This window comes from Haliaeetus albicilla, chromosome 11, assembly GCF_947461875.1.
Source record: "Haliaeetus albicilla chromosome 11, bHalAlb1.1, whole genome shotgun sequence".
Taxonomy (NCBI): domain Eukaryota; kingdom Metazoa; phylum Chordata; class Aves; order Accipitriformes; family Accipitridae; genus Haliaeetus; species Haliaeetus albicilla.
The window spans coordinates 34122789-34135083 of record NC_091493.1 but is presented as its reverse complement, the minus strand read 5'-3'; the positions used below and the strand labels follow the sequence as shown (position 1 = coordinate 34135083).

At 46.4% G+C, this 12295-nt stretch overlaps 1 long non-coding RNA gene across 1 annotated transcript; it reads left to right on the top strand.

The window, feature by feature from the left end:
- Nucleotides 1-794: 794 nt before the first annotated feature.
- On the top strand, nt 795-10058 carry LOC138687794 (uncharacterized). Its single transcript, XR_011326920.1, has 2 exons — nt 795-1523; nt 9602-10058. It is a non-coding gene; the product is annotated as an uncharacterized lncRNA (long non-coding RNA).
- The last annotated feature ends 2237 nt before the right edge of the window (nt 10059-12295 follow it).

The following is a 12295-nucleotide window of genomic DNA, read 5'->3' as shown; positions in this document are numbered from 1 at the left end:
GGGAAAAAAGGGCTAGCAGTCATATTTGCCTTGCCCTTACCTGCCCATGCTTTCAGTCTGATCCCCTCTTTATTGAACTGTAAGTATTCCATCACCATGCACAGAGAGACATTATTTACCTTACGCTTGTCCTGTCCTATTTGCATGTCGGTTATGAATTTGTATACAGAGCTGTGTACTGTGTGCAGTACACAGTAAGTGCAGCATCTCTTGTAAGTCTTTCCTGACCACATACATCGGTCCAGCCAGCTTCAGCATGACATCTCAATTGTTCTTAGCGATACTAACAATCAAGCCAATCTGAAGAGACTCTCCTCTTTTCCTGTACACTGTATTTCTGTGGTGCTGAATAATGCACTGCACACTCTCTTGTTTTCAGATATCTTCATTCTTTAATCTTTTATGCAGTCTTTACACATGATGTATGATAAAAGGTAGTTTTTCCATATCCATAAATGGTGTCATTCCATAAACAGGTCATTTTGTCATAAGATAATGCAGAAGATATTTGTACTCACTTAGTAAATGTCCTAAAGGTATGTGAAAGCACAGAAGACTGTGACTGAATGGAAACTTAAATTCTTCTGATTCACTCTGCTATTGCAATGTACAAAGCCCTTTCAAGTGGATGTTGTTGCAAATGGATATGTCTGGGTCAGATCTTGAAGACCCTGCCTAAGGAAAACTCCTGCTGAACTCAAGCCCTGGGTGAGAAGTGAAGTCAGACCCTCAAAGTCTGTTCAAATAAATCAGGGCTGATTATCAGTGAGTGATGAAATTGCCGTTTTTGCGCAATGATATGTACACATTTGGCTGTTTGAGATTTTTGTAGTTACATTCATTTCAGTCATCTTGTTAAATGAAAAACAGATGCCACCATCAAGTATTAAAGCTCACAAAGATGGATTTTCACATTTCTTTTAGTGAGTGTTTTTATCAATAATACACATGAAAAGGGCCTGGGAAGTTTTATTACATTAATTTAGCCACCATAAATCAGCACAGAATACAAAACTCATTTAAGTTACCACCTTAGGGCCAACATAGGAATGATGAAGTGTTATGTTCCAACCCTTACCACGGATTTGGTGACAATCCTCTTTTTAAACATTGGCGAAGTGATCGCAAGGGAGTTAGGAGTGATGGACTTTGTGACAGTTTCTTTCTGCTCATCCAGAGAAGACAGGAAAGCAAAGGCAGACCCGGTGCAAAAAGCAGCTCGCTGGTGAGGGTGCGTTATCAGTCCCTGCCAGGGCCAGGGCAGAGGAGAGGAGCTGTGACCACTGCACGCTACACGGCGTTTGCTCAGCCTTGGTGCAACTCACGCTTTTGCCTGGGAAAGACATCGTTTTCCTAGCTGGTGGGTCATCCTCTGGAGGAGTCGTTACTCAAAAGGGATTTGAACTGCTGCAGGCAAGCCAGAAGGAAGGACGCAACCCACGGGTGAGCGTGTGTCACTGGTCCTCCCCACCACACTGCATCTCCGGGCAGGGTGGGAGCTGCCACAGCCCCTGGCTGCAAAGGTAGGACTCTTTTTGTTCATGCAATAGGAGCTGGTGCTTTTAGCTCTAAAGCACAGACAGCCCTGGTTCAATCCCCGCTCTGCTAGCTAATTTAGCAGCGGCCACAGGTGCTTTCCTAATCCAACCACGTCTTGCATCCCGCATCTCAGCCCTGCTTTACAGGAATCCTATTTGGCTGTATAATTGCTGCCATCCTCAGACAATTTCCTCTTGTGAATTAATAAAAATAATAATAATAATAATAATAATAATAATAATAATAATAAACCTGAACTATTGTTGGGATTTTTTACTGTTATTAATTGCTTGCTCCATCAGTCCTTTGGTCTTCCTATGGAGATGACCAACAGCAATGCCAAGCAGAAAACTGTTGTTTTGTTTGAAACTGTCATAAGTCTCCTAAAGCTGATATTGAGACCACCAGTTTGTTCAGGAGAGGACATGTTCAATAACTATCAGGTGATGATGACTAACTGGTTTATGGAGTTAAGTCAGTGGTCTAGAAGTGAAAGGGGCTTTTTGTTTGTTTGCTTTTTTAATCTCAACACCAATCCTCAGAGCCAGAGTTACCCCATTTTTGTCTCTCCATCAAGCTGTGGTTATACTGATTCGTCAAGATGGTTTGAAATTCTTTTCCCTGGTCCTTTGAGACCAGAGGCTTCTTTGTTCTTTAATATTTTCCTCTCCTCAGTATATTTTAGGCCGGTTCTCTAACCCTGTCTTGTTAAACATAATTGGACAGGACCTTAATCGAGGTGACTACATCAAATGTCATGTTTTCCTCTTCTCTGACCAGTGCTGTACCCACTTCCAGGAGCTATTCTTTGGGAGAAGCTGTTTCTTAGGAAGTATAAATGTTTGGAAAACAAATTAGCTCCAAATGTGACTAGCCATTCACCCATAAGTCATGATTTGCCTATTTTCCCATGCTTTGTTTCTTGTACCAATCAAAGGGAAGCTAAAAACAAAATAGATTAAATGTTTTCGCAACATAGCATCAAAGGCTATAATTTTGTCCATTCACATAATTTAAACAAGATCAGCTAAGTGAATACTTGGAAGGGACGCATTCTAACTCACAAGAAACCTAAGTATTTCAGGAACTGGTAGTGTCTGTGCAAGACGGGCAGTTAGCATTGAAGCGATGCCACAGTGTGGTTTTCAGACAAAACTGTGAAAAATTAATCAGTTTTAATAGATCCAGTCAAAACGAGGGAACATTTTGTACACCAGATTTATGGGTTGGGTTAGAAGAAGTGAGATTCATTGACTGCAACATATCTTTTCAAAGCGCTTCTAAGTGGGAACATGGTGCTTTCCAGTCACTGAACGTTGTTCACATACTTTTTTTTTCCACTGTCTCTTCTTTTGACTGAAATGCAAAGCTAATTTCTTGATCCCATGATACTTTTCAAAGTATTAAGTACACAGCTGAAGAAATACGCACCATGAACTAATGAGCCAGTGAAAACAAGCCTATTTTTCTGCTTGTGAATCGCCTCAACAGAATGCAACTTCTACAACTATGGAAGCTTACAAATCCTCACACTTTGCTCATTTACTGTGCTAACAAGGAAAGGCAAGACTCCTTTGATTCAAAAGAAGAAGAAGGCTGGAGCTGAGGGCTTCCCCAGACCTTTGTGATGATGCTCGGAGCCCGCAGTGACACTCTGTCCACCTCCTGAGCCAGGGACAGTACCAAAAACAGGTCTTCTCCGGGGCTGCTCAAGCCCGCCAAGCCTTGGTAGGCCACGGGGCTGTGTTCAATTAGTGTGAGAGCAAGACAGAGAGACAACTGCAAGCTCCTTCTCATGTCCAACAGGCTCATCAAATCAAATATGTTACATCCGTTGCACTGAAGTCCTGGTGAGCTATTACGTCATCCAGAAGGAAAAATATTCACATTTGGATCATCCAGATGCAAACCCAGGAGCTTATTAGTGAACTTGTGTTTGAAGACACTGAATCACATTCAGTTACGTCTTCTAATAGTTGCCCGATTGCATGTCAAACAAGTCCAGCCTTGAGGTACTCTGCTTAAATGCCTTCGCACTGCTTGCGAAAACATCAGTTGCTCTGTAAAGGCTAAATAAATACGTAATTGCATTTCAGTAATATATTTTTCGCCAAAACAATTCTCAAAAACACTCGCAGATAAACCCATTGCCATTTAAACTGTGTATAAAACATGAGTTTTTATTCAGGGTGAAATCTTGGCCCCAGTGAAATCAATGGGAGTTTTGCCATTGACTTCAGTGGGGCCAAGATTTCTCCCTTGATGCACATGATATATTTTTCCTGACATTTAGTATGATGAAACAGCCCTGGTTCTGATTAGCCCAGGGTATAAATAGTATCAGTCAACTAGAGCAAAATTCAAATCAAACCTCAGGCATCTTTGCTGATGCCGCTTTGTTTCGGAGCGCTGCGTACTAGCGAAGAGACCCAAATGGCTATTTGGAGTCAAGGACCTCATCGGAATCGCTTTCTGTGGATTTGCATTTAACCACAAATCAATGCACGGGGAGCAAAGGGTTAGTAATCATGGAGGCATCTATTCATATGTCTTGTGACATACATTTTTCCAGCGTGAATTCTTCATTAAGAGAACCCTTGATGTCTCGCAGCTTGTTACCAAATTGGGCCTTGACTCTTAATATAATTGAGATGTGTTTAAAATGTGCTTCTCAGAAAAGTTGCCTCCACATTCGTGAAAACTATATACAATAATATTAGGAAGAAATCTGCCACTTGTTTTGACAAGTTTTATTTTTTAATATCTTACGAATGAGCATACGAATAGATTTTAACCTGTTGCTTTATGTTTGAATCAGCCATACTGCAGAGGGAGAGCAACAGAGCTTGTCTTCTGAGACCATTCAACAAATTGCTTGCACATTGCGCAGCAGAGAAAAGTATTTCTAATCTTTCCCTAAAATTTGGATTCCTTTTTTTTTTTACACAAAAGGAGAAAAAATGGGAACGTGTCATCGGAAAGCAAAACTAACGGAGAGACGGCGGCAGAGATGAATAGATGTTAAATCTAAAGGGAATTGCTGCAATCATGTCATTTACCATACAGAGTTAATCCACGGTTTCCAGGCCCTAATTGCGTAGTTTCCCTGGCCCGCGCGACGCCGTCCGTAGAGCATCTTCCGGACGGCCCCGGCGCGGACGGGAACTCGCCAGCCGGAGGGAGCCGGACCCTCCGGCAGCGGGGAGGCAGTGGCTCCGCGCACCTCTCCCCACCTCCCTCTTATCGCCGCCACTTCATTATCTGCCTCTGCAACACATGTGGGGCTGTGATATTTCATGAGACATGATAGAGAATAAGGACCTGTTATTTGCCTGCTATTCAGGCAAAACTCCCACTGGCATCTATGAGCCCTTAAATAGTACAGCATGTTGCAAGTGGAATTGTTTATTGTGTTCAGTCAGAGCCGGCTACAGCCAGCTCTCACTACTGACTCAACTACATGAAAACTCGCCCTCCTGTCATCCCACACTGCAATGCTCACTGGGCCCAGTTCTGTTTCCACTTAAGTGCTGGAATAAATGGAGTCAAGACAGCTCCACCATCTCCTTCTTCTGAACCCCAGCGCTCTTGAAAAGCAACAAGAGCGCCTGGAAGATGGAGACGGCGGATCAGACACTACCTTGGTGCAAAGGCAGAGTGATTTACACAGCCCTGTGAGCAAGGGGGGACTCGAGTGCCTAGGATCCGCTTTTACTGCAGCTCGCCCCTCTAAACACCAGCACATCAAAACCATGGCGTAGCTCAAAGTGAATATTGGCAGCAGGATTTGGCCTCTAGTGGGCCGAACAGATGGACCGTCCCCCACTCTCCTGCTTTGTGCTCCAGGCACAGCCCCTCGCTGTAGACTTATCCCCAGACATCTGCAAATATCTAACAGTGGCTGGAATTGGGACTTAACAGGTACTGTTGCAATTTACTTGGCTTTATAAAATCTCCTTGCAGCCTTATTCACACATACCACTTGGGAAGGCTGCATGCAGCAGGTTGTGTTCTTGTTTTAGTAGCGTTAAAATTCATCTCGTATCTCTTTCTTGCTAAGTGCAGGTAGATACACACTCTTGAGTGAATAGGATATGCTCCACTTGTGAAGTGTAGAAGCAGGTCAATAGACAACTTTCAAAAGGAACCATTTAGGATAATTAAGCAGCACATACACACCAGCAAGAGTTTATTTTGTATTGGAAGGCATGTGGTTAGGGAAACAATAGCAGTTTTTTCCCTGGAGAATGTTAATTAAATTGAACACCCTGGAAAACTGAACTATTCTTACCACAAATCTATAAATCAAACTGTTCTGTTTGCTTAATATAATGCTTTGCTATTCTAGTCACACTGAAGTGGGCCAGCCGCACAATGCCAAGATATTTCCATGATGAGCACATTAGAAACACTGATTGACTATAGATCTTATGGATGTAAGGCCAAACCCGTATCTCATTTACTCCGGAATAACTAAGATCAAAATCTGGCCCACGCTGTTCAGATTAGTACATAAATAACATGAAAGGTTTGTGAGCTCTCTAGCAGATGCATTATGTACTTGTTATTTGTACTATAGAAGTCCTTGGCAGCTCTAGTAATGGACCAGGACTTCACCATGCTAGGTGCTGTACAAATACAGAGCAAAAGGATTTCTCTTTCTGGTTTGCCAAACTAGCTTGAAAATACCTGTGAGCAGATATTCATCTCTCCTACTTATCTTACTTGAATGAGAGAGCAACACTCTCTGCCAGAGGGTACCGGAGGGCAGGCATTAGCAGGGTGGTCGACTCGGTCCCCTCTTCTCGGAGGCTAACGGGGCTCTTTTCATTAAGGGGTATTCTAACTCTGAAGTTCATATTCCCAGTTTTTATACCCTGGGGCCAGATTTTCAGCTGGTATAAGTCAAATTTCCCAACCAGACTGAGGCTGGCAGTTGGGGATTTGGCCAGCTCAGTAGCAGTCCCTGAGAGCATCACCCCCAGCAGGGCTCAGTGCCGCCGTGGGTCTTCAGCTGCCGCTCAGATCTGTATCGCAGGCCACGTCAAAATAGACTGCACACACAGGGGCCAGTGCTCGTGTTCTCCTTGCAATACTCTGGGTTGATCCAGAACACGGGAAAATATTTTCATGTTTTCTTCAGTGGGCTGTGACTCAGGCTCCTGTGGAAAACCCTTGCCTTTCCCATTACACACAGTTGCTACTCATTGGAAGAAAGGTCATTTTAGTTCCAGCCTGCCGACTTGCTATCTACATCTCACTTAGATGCTAAACAGAGTTTAAGGAAGGAAAAGATCTGAAATTTCAGGTTCTGAAAGGAGCTTTGCATGCGCTGCGGACATGAGTTTAATACCAGACTGTGTTCTGCAAAAGCAGTGCACCGGAGTGAGTGTGTGTCCCTGAGACAGTGGCAAGTTTCAGGAATGGTCGTGTACAGAGAAACGAAGGAGCTACACCAACCTTCGCATGGTAAATCACTAGCTGTACAAATCAGGAGTGGACTAGTATCTCTGGAAGCTGTTCTCCTTAAATAGAAATGGTCCAAGAGATGCATAATTGGTAACGGTCTTTGTGGTATATGGAAGATTTTCTGGGCCATGTATGCATCACAGAGTCTGTATCAGTCAGCAGCACGAAAAGAGACCTGGACTCAAATAGCCACAGGAAAGCAGAATCAGGAGGACATAAGTGTACCCTGAGCACCTTAAACTCACCAGTGGCATGCCTGCTGTGCCGTTAGCTGAAAGGGTTCTCATTCTAAGGTCACCTGTATGGCATCCCAGCAGTGAATGTAAAGGCTTCTGAGACCAGTCGTGACAGAAGGCAGCCTCATTTATCACAATATCTGTCCTGTTCATTGAAAAATCAAAAAAGGCAACTTCTTCCAGCAGTCTTAGCATGAGAGCTAAGAGCTCACTTGCTGCCTTTCAATCGTACCTCATCCCTGGGCCAGAAGAGGAAAGGTTTCCAACGTTCGACCTGATGGCTCCACTCAGAAGAGCAATCTTATGTTGAATTAATAACCCTGCGGTGACAATGGATAGGCAGGAAAAGACAGATATTTTGTGTCACCCTAAAAAACTGAGGAAAAATGCCAGTGTGGAACAAGGGCTATAAATATGTGCACAGCTCTTTCACAATTTACTGGTCTTCATTTGTAAGATAAAATGTAAAACCTTTATTTTAGAGCATGTAGATTTACTGGTCCTTAATGTATAGCCCAAACATGCTACATATACCCACTGGAATGGTTTAGCTGCTACTGGATTGCAGTTATTTCTTGTAAAAACAGACAGTTCTTCGGCATTAAAATAGTGTCATGAGATGCACATAGCTGGAACTTTCCAAAACATGTAATTTAGTCTTTTTGAGGGAGTTATTTTTAATTCTGTCATGTATTAATATTTTGGGCTTTCTCACAAGATTCGCAGAAGTATGTTATATTAAGGGAAAGGTCTGGTATAAATCACAGTTGTACAGCCAGCCATCAGTCACATTACAGGAAAGAATGAACACTTCTTTCATTCTCGCTTTTGACCCCTCCAACATTGTATTGTCCCTGCTAATGAGCTGAACATTTTTGCTGATTTGTTATATGTAGCAAATATAGAAGCAATGAAACCCATCTGTGTAATTTATTCATTGATTTGGACTCAAATCCAAGTGTGTTCTAAGTAGCTCTTGTCTGTGTGCATGTGTGTGAGAGAGAGAGAATAGCTCATCGGCAGCAAAAAAGTCCTAAACTTACCTGCTTGAAATATTTATGAATAATGGAAAATACCCTGAATCTCCTTGTGTGCGACCCAGCAGCCATTTCAGAAATGGTTTACTGTTGAGTAAGGACCACCGGTCTCAGTCCTACATTTGTGGTAAGATCACAAGATCATTTTTTTAGGGACGTCTCCTGATAATCCTTTGGTTTAAAAAAAAAAATCGAGGAAGGCTGGAAAGCTGCAATAAAATAAAGCAAACTCAAACACACTTTATGTCCCCCGCTTCGTGCTGGAAAAATACATCGTGATGGTAGCTCTGTGGGTGCCTTCTGATTGCCACTTTCTGTAAAACAATTTTAATCTGGGGGGAGTTGTGGCTTCTACCCCGAGCTTTTCAAAACACTGCTGATTCCAAGTCACCTGTTAAAAATGTTTTCCTTCAAGCCACCCAAGGGCCTATCTCTTCTTTCAGATGCAAAGTAACCTTGTGAAGGAATTGTTTTTAAACAGTTGGTTTCAGCCTGTTTAAGTTTCTTTTTTACACCTCCAGCCACTGTGGATATTTGTTCCGGGATCCAAAGCCTTCCACCCAAACAGTCCTGCCTGCGGGAGCGGGACGGCAACTCCTTCCACCCTTTATTATGAATGAAGGAGGGAGGCTTCTGCGAGCCAAGTTTCTGGAGGGGTGAAGGCCTGCGCGTACCTCCCAAACTTTCCCATCGCACAGCTGCTTTCTGGCTGGGAAGTGCAGAGGCAGAGCTGCTGAACGGCACTCACAGCTCTGCAGAGACCCTCTGCTTCGTCCTTCCAACAGTCTGGTGCCAAACCTTATGTGATCCAAATGAAGGAAGGGAAGAAAAAAATCCCAAAAAACTGGGAGAACAATTTAAACCACGGACAATATATTACACTCAGCGAATGGAGCAACAGTCTGATCGAAACCGAACTGAGACAGGGTTCCCCCAGAAGCCCTTCTTTCTTGATGAGTTGAACATTAACAAGCTGACCAGGTCTGAGATAAGTCAAAGACTTTTTCCTCCATTCCGCAGCCTTTTTTTTTTTTTTTTTTTTTTTTTTTGCTTGTGGAGTTTTTTTTCCCCTGGCTGAGTGCTGGTGGCAACAGATTAACAGGTCACCGGACTGGGTCTGAGAATTGCTGCCAATTACCTCGTCTCTGCTTGTTGCACTACAGTCTAATGGCATCATTTAACATGCACTTCTCTCCCAACACCCCAGCTGGTGACACCCAATAAAAAGTGTGATTGATAGATAAGTCTTGCCTGGGTCCATCCAGGGGGGGAGCGTGGCTCATCATTTCAGGGGTAAATGCCCTTTCCCCTTCCTTTTAGCTTCTTCCCCGTCCAGAGAGCCTGACCAGGAGCCTGCAAAGACTCCTTGCTGTGGGAAAGGGGGGGGATCAAGCCCTCCGGCCATTCAGCCAGCTCACCGGGGAGAGAGCGGAGAAGCGCGGCCGAGCCCCCCCCGGGGAAACCGGCCCCGACCCGGCGCTTCCCTCCCGCACCGGCTGCGAGTCGCTGAGTTTGAGCCTCCGCTGTTCCCCCCTCAGACAGCAATTACGGCGAGAAACATCTGAATCAACACAGCATCATTTACTTAAAGAATTGACAGCCCTTCCACTTGAACTGGTTTAAATTAGTCGACGCCACATTCTTTTCCTCCTGTGTGTTTTGTTTTCCGCCTGGTTTTTTTTCTTTTCACCCCCCTCTTTTAAATAGGAATATATAATTGCAGTAATTCACCCAGCTGAATGCGAAACAGTTCAGTGGGGGAGCGGTGGGGAGGGGGAGAAGAGAAAGAAGCCGAGGACACGGCTGGAGGGAGCTGCGCACCCGCGGCCGAGCGCTCCCCACCTTCCGCGGGAGGCTGCGGAGGGCTCCGCAGGTGCGGAGGACCCCGAGCATCCCCGGCCGGGCAGGAGCCGGGTTTGGGGGGGGGGGTGAAGGCCGGGTCCCGACCGGGCTGAGCAGTGTTTCCCAGCCCCTGGTTTCCTTACGGGGCCTTACCTTCCGGACATGTGCAGATGGAAAAGCGGGGACATTAAAATCAAATTACACACACGCATAAAGACAGAGCCCTTCGTTGGCAGCAGGGATGATTAAACGGAGCAGCTCGGGAAACCTCCTGTATGAATATTTGATGTGAAATGATGCGATCCCCCCCCCGAAGGTACAGGAGCCCTCCTTAATTAAACTGGTGTAAACGTTGCCTTTTACTCCTTTTTTCATTTAGGTCACGGGGACGAGCGGGGAAACCGCCCGACTTTTACCCTTATACCCGAAAAAGCAGAAGCAGCCCCGCATCCCGCGGGAGGGGGGGACCCGGCCGGGGCTGCGGGTCCCGCAGCTCTGGCCGCATCCGCGGGGGTGGGCGCAGGGACACGGAGCCCGGGGAGATGCGGGAGCCGATGGCCGCGACCGGCGAAGCTCCGGGGAGGGCAGGGACCGGCTCCCCTCTGGCATCTCCCGGCCCCGCATCCCACCGCCGCCAATCTCCATCCTCTCCCCGCCGTCCCCCCAGCAAGCGTTGGGGGGGACGGGGGCGAGAGGGGGTTAGTGGCCGGTGTCCCACCCCCCTGCCCATCTTTTACCCCCGTGCCCACGGCGGAAAAAAGGCACCAGAACGGCCTCAAAGTTGCTTTTCTGCCCACCGACGGCCGAGGCCGGGGAGGGTCGTTTCGGGGTTCTCCCGGCAGCTGCGGGGCGGCGGGGGCGGCTGGAGGGTCCCTGGGGGGGTGTGGGGGGTGTGGGGGACACCCGGGGCTGAGCCACCGGGAAACTTTGAGCTGCAGCTGCAGCGGTTTCCATGGCAATGAGCGGGGTGGCAGCGGGAGGGTGGTCCCCGCCACGGAGGACACGGCTGCCCACCCCGGGCAGCCCCCCCGTCTCCCTTCCTGCCCTCCTGAGGCCAGGATAGGGCCCCTGGGTAAGAGAAACACCCACCCGGGTGAGGAAAGAGCCCCCCTCGCCGTGGGGTCACCCTGCCCGCCCTGCCGTGCCCGCCGCCGGTGCTCGGCGCTGCACAGGCGCAACCGCTCCTGCCGCCCGGCCGGGACTCCCCGCTTTACCGAGCGGGGCCCTTTGGGGGTCGGCCTTGATTTGCCAGGGAAAACCGAGAGAACAGACCGACCCCAACCTCTCAGGACTTTGCCACAATGGTGAAAAGAAAGCGGATTTCCGAAAGCCCTTGACTCTCCCCAAGGCAAATTGGCGTGAATTTCCCAGCCGGTCCGACGCTGAACTCACGACCCTTCCCCACACTCCTTCTGACAATGTCCCTGCGACACTGTCGTTCAGTCCCACACCGCGACCTTGGCTTCCCCTTCCACACATGACATTTCCCTCTCTTCCCTCCTTCCTTCCTTTTCTTCCTTTCTTTTTGCTTTTCCTTTCTTTTTTCTTTTTCCTTTCTCTTTTCTTTTTTCTATCTTTTTCTTTTTTCTTTGTTTCCTCCCTTTCCTTTTCTTTTTTCTTCCTTCCTTTTTTCTTTCCTTTTCCTCTGTCTCTCTTTTCTCTGTTTTCCCTACCTCTCTCTTTCTCATTCTTTCGCTCTTTATTTCTTTTTCTCTTCCTTTTTCTCTCTCATTCTTCCTTACAGATTTTAGTCAGTGCTTTTGCAGGGACCTGGCTTCCTATTATTTTGCATTCCCCGGGAATTAAAATAAAATAACGTTATTCTTACGAAAAGACCTTTTCAAGTTTTATTGGAACAGCTGTTACTCTTCCAAATCCCGTCTTCCCCTTTCGTCCCTTTTTCATGACTCCAAGCAGTGACATTTGGCAGCCCACGGGGAAGCAGGTAGGGTTCGGGCTTACAGACCGCTTCAAAAAAGGCAACGTGTTTCCCGGACAAGAGGGTGACCCAGGAGATAACTCTCTAAAGAAGGCTGTATAATAATTTGGATCCTAAACATCCCATCCCGGCAAACGCCGCCTCTCGACATACGTATGCCAAATAAAATAGCCGTGATCGTGTGGATTATAAATGAGATCAGAGAAGAGTTTATCTGGGAATCTCTCACTCTC